The sequence below is a fragment of the Oncorhynchus gorbuscha genome, linkage group LG01 (genome assembly GCF_021184085.1).
Source record: "Oncorhynchus gorbuscha isolate QuinsamMale2020 ecotype Even-year linkage group LG01, OgorEven_v1.0, whole genome shotgun sequence".
Taxonomy (NCBI): Eukaryota; Metazoa; Chordata; class Actinopteri; order Salmoniformes; family Salmonidae; genus Oncorhynchus; species Oncorhynchus gorbuscha.
In genome coordinates this window covers 96,796,243-96,805,348 of record NC_060173.1, presented here as the reverse complement: position 1 = coordinate 96,805,348, position 9,106 = coordinate 96,796,243, and the positions used below count along the sequence as shown (strand labels likewise).

Sequence of the window (9,106 nt, the reverse complement as noted above, 5' to 3'; positions counted from 1 at the left end):
TTCTATTTTAGCAAAAGTGGGCTAAATTTACTTCAAAGAAAAAAACAATAATAGCAATTTTCTATCATCCACTCAACTGAAATATTTTTAAAATATAATTGGATTGAAATACAATAAAATAAAGTGCAAAAATCTATTAATCAAAAACAACACTTTGTTTAAGGAGAAGTAACATGCAGTGAAAACAAATATTAAACTTTAACTTTTAAACTTGAACTGAGTAAAAACTCTAAATATGTGATTGCACAGTAATGTTCACTTGTTTGAGGTTGAGGGTGATACTTGGTGGTGTCCCATCTTTTCCACAAGTTCATCAATGTTCGGGGTAAGGCTCTGAGCTGAGGAAATCCTCAGAATTGAGTGGAGGTGTTCAGCAGTAAGTCGACTTCTGTGTGATGTTTTGTTCAAGTTCATCAAAGAAAACAGTTGTTCACACAGGTATGTGCTGCCAAACATAGACAACGTTTGAGCAGCCTGGATGCGCAGCTGGGGCATTGTGTCGGGGAGGAAACGGGCGAACTCCGCAGCACCCACTGCCGCATATTTTGCCCTCAGTGCATCATTGCATTGGAGGTCAATCAACTCCATTTGGAGGTTTGGTGGTGAGCTTTCCACGTCAACAGCAAATGGGTTACCGAGCAGTTCCAACCTGCTTTTTTGTGCTTCAAAGTCAGCAAATCGGCGTCGAAAGTCAGCGGCAAGCATACCTATTTTATCAGCCAACTGTGCGCTCGGGAACGCACTGGTAGAGAGCTTCTCTTTCATGGTCTGGCAGCTGGGAAAGTGGCTCAAATTTTCTTTCCGCATCTGCGTCTCGTAATGTCACACAGAAAAGCCATTTCACACAGAAACATTTCGTCTCGGAGTTGTGTTGTGTCTTTCCCTTTGCTGTCCAAGAACAGACAAATCTCCTCACGAAGCTCGAAACATCTTTGAAGCACCTTTCCCTGGCTTAGCCATCGCACCTCTGTGTGATAAGGCAAATCACCATGCTCCGTTTCTAACTCCGTCAGAAATGCCTTGAACTGGCGGTGATTCAAACCTTTGGCTCTGATAAAGTTAACTGTGCGCGTGATGATGCTCATTACATGCTCCATTTTCAAGGCTTTACCGCACAACGCTTCCTGGTGTATGATACAATGATAAGCTGTCAGCTCACCTGTCGCGTTTTCCTCTTGCATCTTTTCCCGTATCTTCACCACCAGTCCGCTCCTGTGTCCACACATCGCAGGTGCTCCGTCGGTTGTCAAACCCACGAGTTTTTCCCAAGGCAGCTCCATCTCATTTACACATCTTGACACCTCTTCATACAAATCATGCCCCGTAGTTGTGCCATGCATAGGACGTAAAGCCAAAAACTCCTCTGTCACGCTTAGGCTGGAGTCCACTCCGCGGATGAAAATTGACAACTGGGCAATGTCAGAAATGTCGGTGCTCTCATCCACAGCCAAGGAATATGCAATGAAATCTTTTCCCTTTTTCACAAGCTGCTCTTTTAGATTGATGGACAACTGGTCTACTCTCTCGGCAATGGTGTTTCTGCTCAGACTCACATTTAAAAAGAGTTGCCTTTTTCTGGGCAAACTTCGTCACAAACTTTAATCATGCAGTTTTTGATGAAATCCCCCTCCGTAAATGGCCGGGCTGATTTAGCGATCTCTTCTGCCAAAATAAAACTGGCCTTGACAGCAGCCTGGCCTTGTGATTTGGCTTTTTTGAACAGAGCCTGTCGAGATTTGAGGCCTCGTTTTAATTCCTCTGCCTTTTGTAGCCTTTGTTCCATGTCCATATTCTTGTTTTTGTCCGCGTGTTTCGTTTCATAATGTCGTCTCAGATTATACTCTTTCAGTACCGCCACACTTTCTCCACACAGAAGACACACAGGTTTTCCAGCTACCTCCGTGAACAAATACTCCGACTCCCACCTTGTTTGAAACCCCCGGTTCTCAGTGTCCACCTTCCGTTTTGCCATTTTTGATGGGTATCTGAAAGTTAATTTTACTGTGATGCTGACAACTGCTGTGCCAATAAATATTGAAATGAAGCAGCCTACTGCTCGGTGCGTCGCCGTTGCATTGTGGGAAATGTAGTATTGGTGCGTGTAAAAGATCTGCGGGCTGCCGGCTTGCTGCGGTCTGCGGGCCGGTTCTAATAACAAATCAAGATCATCCCAGGGGCCGTAAAAAACCTTCTCGCGGGCCGGATGTGGCCCGCGGGCCTTGACTCTGACATATGTGCTGTACGCAATAGACAGATAATTGGACACAAACATGTGACAAAATAATATTCTCCCCTTCTGGCACAAATCTCCTAATTCCTTTCCCCTTCATTTAAAATGTCCACCACAGCCGAAAACATCTTGTCAAACAGAAGCAACACTCAAGCAACCAGACCAGTTGCCTTGGCTGTTTGGGGTGGAGTGGAAATTGTGGAAGTTTAATGTGATATATAATTGTATGGAAGAGGCATAGAAAAAATGAATTGGAAACTTTCAAACGATGAAAAAGGTTTCACACTTCATAAAGTTTCAATTACAGCTATGCCGGCAGCCATATGATAAATTCAGTGAGGTGGCTGTCTCTGTGGCTCTGTTGGGACCTAGCTATATTCTGACTGAGACGCTTAGATGTGGATAGTGAAAGAGAATTCCTAGAAAAAGTTCTCAGGGCTGTGTGCATCGTATACAGTTAGGTCCATAATTATTGCCACCCTTGATAAAGATGAGCAAAACAATACTGTACAAAAATAAATATTACAGATATTGAGCTATCTTGTATGCTCCAAAACATTTGAAAATTATATAATTTATACTAATACAATTGCTCAGCTAAATAGATTTTATTTAACAAGTAATACAAAAAAGATTCAAAAGATAGAGGTAAAAATGATTGGCACCCCTGTTTTCAATATTCCACAAATGTTTTATGAAGTGTTTTATGAGATTGGAGAACACATTGGGAGGATCTTAAACCATCTTTCCAGATCATTGATATCCTTCAACATGATATCATTGAACAATGAGGTTCAAGAAAGAGTTAAGAAAAAATATATTTACTAAATTAAAGAATAATAAACAGCAACACAATAAAATATCAATAACGAGGCTATATACAGGGGGGTACCAGTACTGAGTCAATGTGCAGGGGTACATGTTAGTCAAGATCATTTGTACATGTAGGTATGGGTAAAGTGACTATGCATAGAAAATGGACAGCTCGTAGCAGCAGTGAAAAAAATGTATGGTGGCCATTTGGTTAATTGTTCAGCAGTCTTGTGGCTTGGGGTAGAGGAGTCTTTTTGACATAGACTTGGCGCTCCAGTACCGCTTGTCTTGTGGTAGCAGAGAGAACGGGTGACTGGAGTCTTTGACAATTTTTGGGGTCTTCCTCTGACACCGCCTAGTATATATGTCCTGAATGACAGGAAGCTTGGCCCCAAATTCTCTCCACCCCATGGCAAAATGGATAGAATCTCAAGGAAATTATCTTTAAAATTGCAAAAATATATCTCTGCCCCATTGCAAAACGAGTAGAATTACATGAAATGCATTATAAAATTGCAAAAATGTCTCTTAACCCCAGTGCAATAAAATAATTACTGCAGAAAAATTGCTCTAAAACTGCAAAACTGTCTCCCATGGCAAAATGAGTACAATTTACATTTTAATGATAACAAATCCCCTTTATAATAAAGCATTGCATGCACCTATAATCACATTTCCATGGTGGCATACAGCTTAGCAGAGAAGTTTTTAGGACTTCCACACATGGGGAACATTTGTAAGCAGGGTCTCAAGATAACCCACTGGGCACACACTGGTCAAATCAGTGTTGTTTCCACATAATTTCAATGAAACTGAAAGTAGAATAGACATTGAATTAATGTCTGTACCCATTGGGAAGTTACTATGAAAAACAGTGCTCCAAACTTTAAAAAAACATTTTTTAGCTTCTACAGACACATTAGTCTTCAATTTTCAGCAGTAGGCATTTTCTTTCCAAACTGTATGCTTTTCTCACAATTGTATTAAAAAATTTGCCAAAGCAAACTGACATCCTCAACCAACCATAGAAATATAATCCATAGATTTCTCATTCAATTCAGGCCTGGCAGCCATTGCTACTGTACCCAACTACCCATGAGTTTAACATATTAAATTCAATTGTATTTGTCACATGCTTTGTAAACAACAGTTCTAGACTAACAGTGAAATGCTTAGTTAAGGGTCATTTTCCAACAATGTAAAGTTAAAGATAAATATAGAACATTTAAATAAAAAATTGAAATAGTGACACGGAATAAATACACAGTGAATAACAAATAACAATAATGAGTAAAAATAAAGTGGCTATATACAGGGAGCACCAGTACAGAGTCGATTTGCCAGGTCTCTGACCTACCCCCTATAGGCTGTGCCATTGTCGTCGGTGATCATTCCTACCACCGTCGTGTCATCAGCAAACTTGCTGGTGTTGTAGTTGTGCGAGGCCACACAGTAGTGGGTGAACAGGGAGTGCAGGAGGCAACCCCTGAGGGGCCTGTGTTGACGGTCAGTGTGGTGGATGTGTTGCTGCCTACCCTCACCGCCTGGATGCCAGCAAAATTGCAAAACCCTTCTATGGATTATATGTCTATGGCCACAAGCAACAATCTGATCTGAACAATTGTATTACTATACAATAGTATAACTTTGCAAATTATTATTATTTGTATTATTTATTTTATGAAGTATTTTTTACTTATCAAGGTGCCAATCATTTTGGAGCTGCCAGTACATGTTTACTGTATGTAATGACAAGTGGATCATAGTAGAAACAGTCCAAGCCACTGCGTAATAGTCTATTCAAAGTCAAATCTCAACTTAATCAACATATTGCCAAGAGTTAAGACTACCGTCCACTTTCACTCATCACCACAAACATCATTCCCCTCACACATCAACGCTTTTACAGGTGCTGTCTGGGATTAGAGCTGGACTAGGCAGGAGGACAAAAGCAACATCAAAGTTTGTGAGTTTCTCGTAGAAGTCTTCTCTACAAGTACAGTGCCTTCAGAAATAATTCACCCCTTGAATTTTTGTTGTGTTACAGCCGGAATTAAACATTTATTAAATAGAGTTTTTTTGCAAATGGCCTACACACAATACCCTATAATGTCAAGGTGGAATTATGTTTAAATTATATAAAAATGAAAAGCTAAAATGTCAATACGTCAATACGTTTTCAACCCCTTTGTTATGGCAAGTCTAAATAAGTTCTGAAGTAAAAATGTGCTTAACAAGTCAAATAATAAGTTGCATGGACTCTGTGTACAATAATAGTGTTTGACATTACTGCCTTATCTCGGTACCCCACACACAATTATCTGCAAGGTCCCTCAGTCGAGCAGTGAATTTCAAATATAGATTCAACAAAGACCAGAGGTTATCCAACACTTCACAAAGGGCACATATTGGTTTATGGGTAAAAAAAAGCCGATCAAACAGAAGGCTAAACAAATCTAATGGAGCTAAGCACAGGCAAAATCCTAGAGGATAACCTGGTTCAGTCTGCTTTCCACCAGAAACTGGGAGATGAAGTTGCTTACAAAGAAGACTGTTAATGTTCACGAGTGGCCGAGTTACAGTTTCGACTTAAATCTATTAAATCTACTTGAGAATCTATGGCAAGACCTGAAAATGGTTGTCAAGCTATGATCAACAACCAATTAGCTTGAAGAATTTATAAAGGATAATGGGGAAATGTTGCAAAATCCAGGTGTGGAAGGCTCTTAGAGACTTACTGGCATGAACTTCAAAATGAGCAGACCAAGGCAAAGCGTGAATTGAGTTCCACATCTTTTTAATTCAAAGTGAACTAGAAACAAAACTTACAAAGACCGTGACGACATCGTGCCCAAATACACTAACACAAACAATATCCCACAAAGCAGGTGGGCGATAGGGATTCCTAAATTTGATCCCCAATTAGAGCCAACGATTACCAGCTGCCTCTAATTGGGAACCATACAAAAGCACCAACATAGAAATACACATTCTAGAACACCCCCCTAGTCACATCCTGATCTAAACCACTATAGAGAATCCAAGGGCTCTCTATGGTCAGGGCGTGACACTTACCCAGAAAGAAGCTGTAATCGCTGACTACAAAGTATTGACTTAGGAGTGTGAAAATGTAAATGAGATATTTCTGTATTTAATTTTCAATAAATTAGCAAACATATCAACAACAAAAAATGTTACTTTGTCAATATGGGGTATTGTGTGTAGGTGGGTGAGAAATGGTTTTATTTAATCCATTATGATTTCAGGCTGTAACACAACAATATGTGGAATTAGTCAAGGGGTATGAATACTTTCTGAAGGCACTTTGTTTTAATTAATCAAATCGAGGGTATTTATCTCTGTGATTTGTGGGAGGCTGAAAGAAAGAGCAGAGGGTCTTAACGTGTGTGTGTGTGTGTGTGTGTGTGTGTGTGTGTGTGTGTGTGTGTGTGTGTGTGTGTGTGTGTGTGTGTGTGTGTGTGTGTGTGTGTGTGTGTGTGTGTGTGTGTGTGTGTGTGTGTGTGTGTGTGTAAAGCTCCAACACTGCTGGGAACTAATGCACCCTAATTTAGCCCCACGGGTGCTGAGGAAAACAAACAGCATAACAGGTTTAGCCAGAGAGAAAAAGAGGGGGAAGAAAGAGAGAGAGGGAGAAAGAAGGAGGGGAAGAGATAAATGAAGCGAAAGAGCAAAAGAGACCTAGTACGAGAGAGAGGCAGTGTTATCATGAGTTTATGTCAAACAACCATTTGGACTCCTCCAGTCATGGATGTACTCAGGGTCTCAGGGGCCTGTCTCGGATGTCATTGATTGAACCTCTCCCTCAACTCATCATGTGCCTGGCAGGTACAGTATGGCAGCAGCAGCGTCAGCCAACACAGCACCTTGCCCATGGACACAACAACCTTCTGTGTCCTGTTGAGACATAAGCCCCAGTACAAAGCAGCTCTGTCCCCCCCTGAGTGACACGAGAGATGGGGGGGGAATGTGAGAGTGACATGATGCCGGAGATTGAACAGGGGAGGAGAAAGAAAGAGAGGAGAAGAGAAACAAAGGAAGAGAGTAAAGAGGAAGATTAGAGTGTGAGGGGGAGGAATTGAGAGTGATTTTGGAGCGAGGAGAGACAAGAGAGGAGAGACAAGGAGGAGAGGAGTGGAGAGGAGAGGGGGGTAAGTTGAGGTGAAGACCCTGTGAATGACATTTAGCTATCATTTTCCCACCCATCTCCATAACAGGAGAAAGGTCATGACAATTAAGTCATTTTACTCAGAGGGTTCATTATTGTGTTCAGCTGAATCATTGTAGAGTCAGTGAGTAAAAAGAATCTTACTCAATATAAGCTGTCTTTTATGACTTTGTGAATGTCATGTTCTTTTTCTCTTTCTCTTTCTCAGGAAGGACACCTGAGGCAATGTTCCCGGCTCACCCTGTTACCAGTCTTTCAGGGTCAGGAATAGCTGTAAATTCTTAAAGGCCCAGCGCAGTCAAAATGCAGATTTTTTTCCTGTGTTTTATATCATATTGTACATCTGATGAAACTAACACTTTAAAAGTGTGAAAACATTTGATCAGTTCTTATTTCCTGATAGTTGTTGGTTGAAAATACAATCTACACAGGAACTTCTAATCAGCAGGATTGCATGGGTGGGAGTTTCAGCTTTGCATGGTGACATCACCATGTGGTAAAGTGGTTACTAGACCAATAACAAAGAGAGTTCCAAACTTCTCTGCCAATAACAGCTTTAAGTTTCTCCCACCCCACTCCACCACACCCAGACAGTCCTAGCAAAATTCTTGCTTGAGAAATAGCTTTTTGCTCCAAATCTATTTTTGCCAATTATAATGGAAATCTATTACAGTAAGGAACTTCCTTGTTACCCAGAAATGATTTGATATTAATATAAAAACGTCTGCATTGGGCCTTTAACACAGGCTCTTTATGTTGACGATCTGTGAGTATGGTTCTATAAAAATATATATGCACTGAGTATACAAAACATTAGGAACACCTTCCTAATATTGAGTTGCACCCCCTTTTGCCCTCAGAACAGTCTCTATGGGGGTGCCACAGGGTTCAATTATTGGGCCGATTATTTTCTCTGTATACATCACCATCTTAAATAAGCATGCCCCATTAAAAAAAAAAACTAGGAATAGATATAGTCCTTGGTTCACTCCAGACCTGTCTGCCCTTGACCAGCACATAAACATCCTGTGGCGTTCTGCATTAGCATCGAATAGCCCCCGTGATATGCAACTTTTCACGGAAGTTAGGAACAAATATACACAGGCAATTAGGAAAGTTAAGGCTAGTTTTTTTCAAACAGAAATTTGCATCCTGTAGGAAAACTCAAACAAATTCGGGTACACTGTAAAGTCTATGGTGAATAAGAGCACCTCCTCCCAGCTGCCCACTGCTCTGAGGCTAGGAAACACTGTCACCACCGATAAATCCACTATAATTGAGAATTTAAATATGCATTTCTCTATGGCTGGCCATGCTTTCCATCTGGCTATCCCTACCCCGGTCAACTGCCCGGCACCCTCCACAGCAACCCGCCAAAGCCCCCACCATTTCTCCTTCACCCAAATCCATATAGCTGATGTTCTGAAAGAGCTGGAAAATCTCGGACCCCTACAAATCAGCCGGGCTAGACAATCTGGACCTTCGCTTTCTAAAATGATCTGCCAAAATTGTTGCAACCCCAATTACTAGCCTGTTCAACCTCTCTTTCGTATCGTCTGGTGGTGCTTGCCTACGGAGCTGTGAGGCGAACGGCACCTCAGTACCTCCAGGCTCTGATCAGGCCCTACACCCAAACAAGGGCACTGCGTTCATCCACCTCTGGCCTGCTCGCCTCTCTACCACTGAGGAAGTACAGCTCCCGCTCAGCCCAGTCAAAACTGTTCGCTGCTCTGGCCCCCCCAATGGTGGAACAAACTCTCTCACGACGCCAGGACAGCGGAGTCAATCACCACCTTCCGGAGACACCTGAAACCCCACCTCTTTAAGGAATACCTAGGATAGGATAAGTAATCCCTCTCACCCCCCCCCCCTTTAAG

At 41.6% G+C, this 9,106-nt stretch overlaps 1 pseudogene; it reads right to left on the bottom strand.

Annotated features, from left to right (window-relative positions):
• Nucleotides 1–255: 255 nt before the first annotated feature.
• Nucleotides 256–1,972, bottom strand: LOC124031432 (annotated as a pseudogene).
• Nucleotides 1,973–9,106: the final 7,134 nt, after the last annotated feature.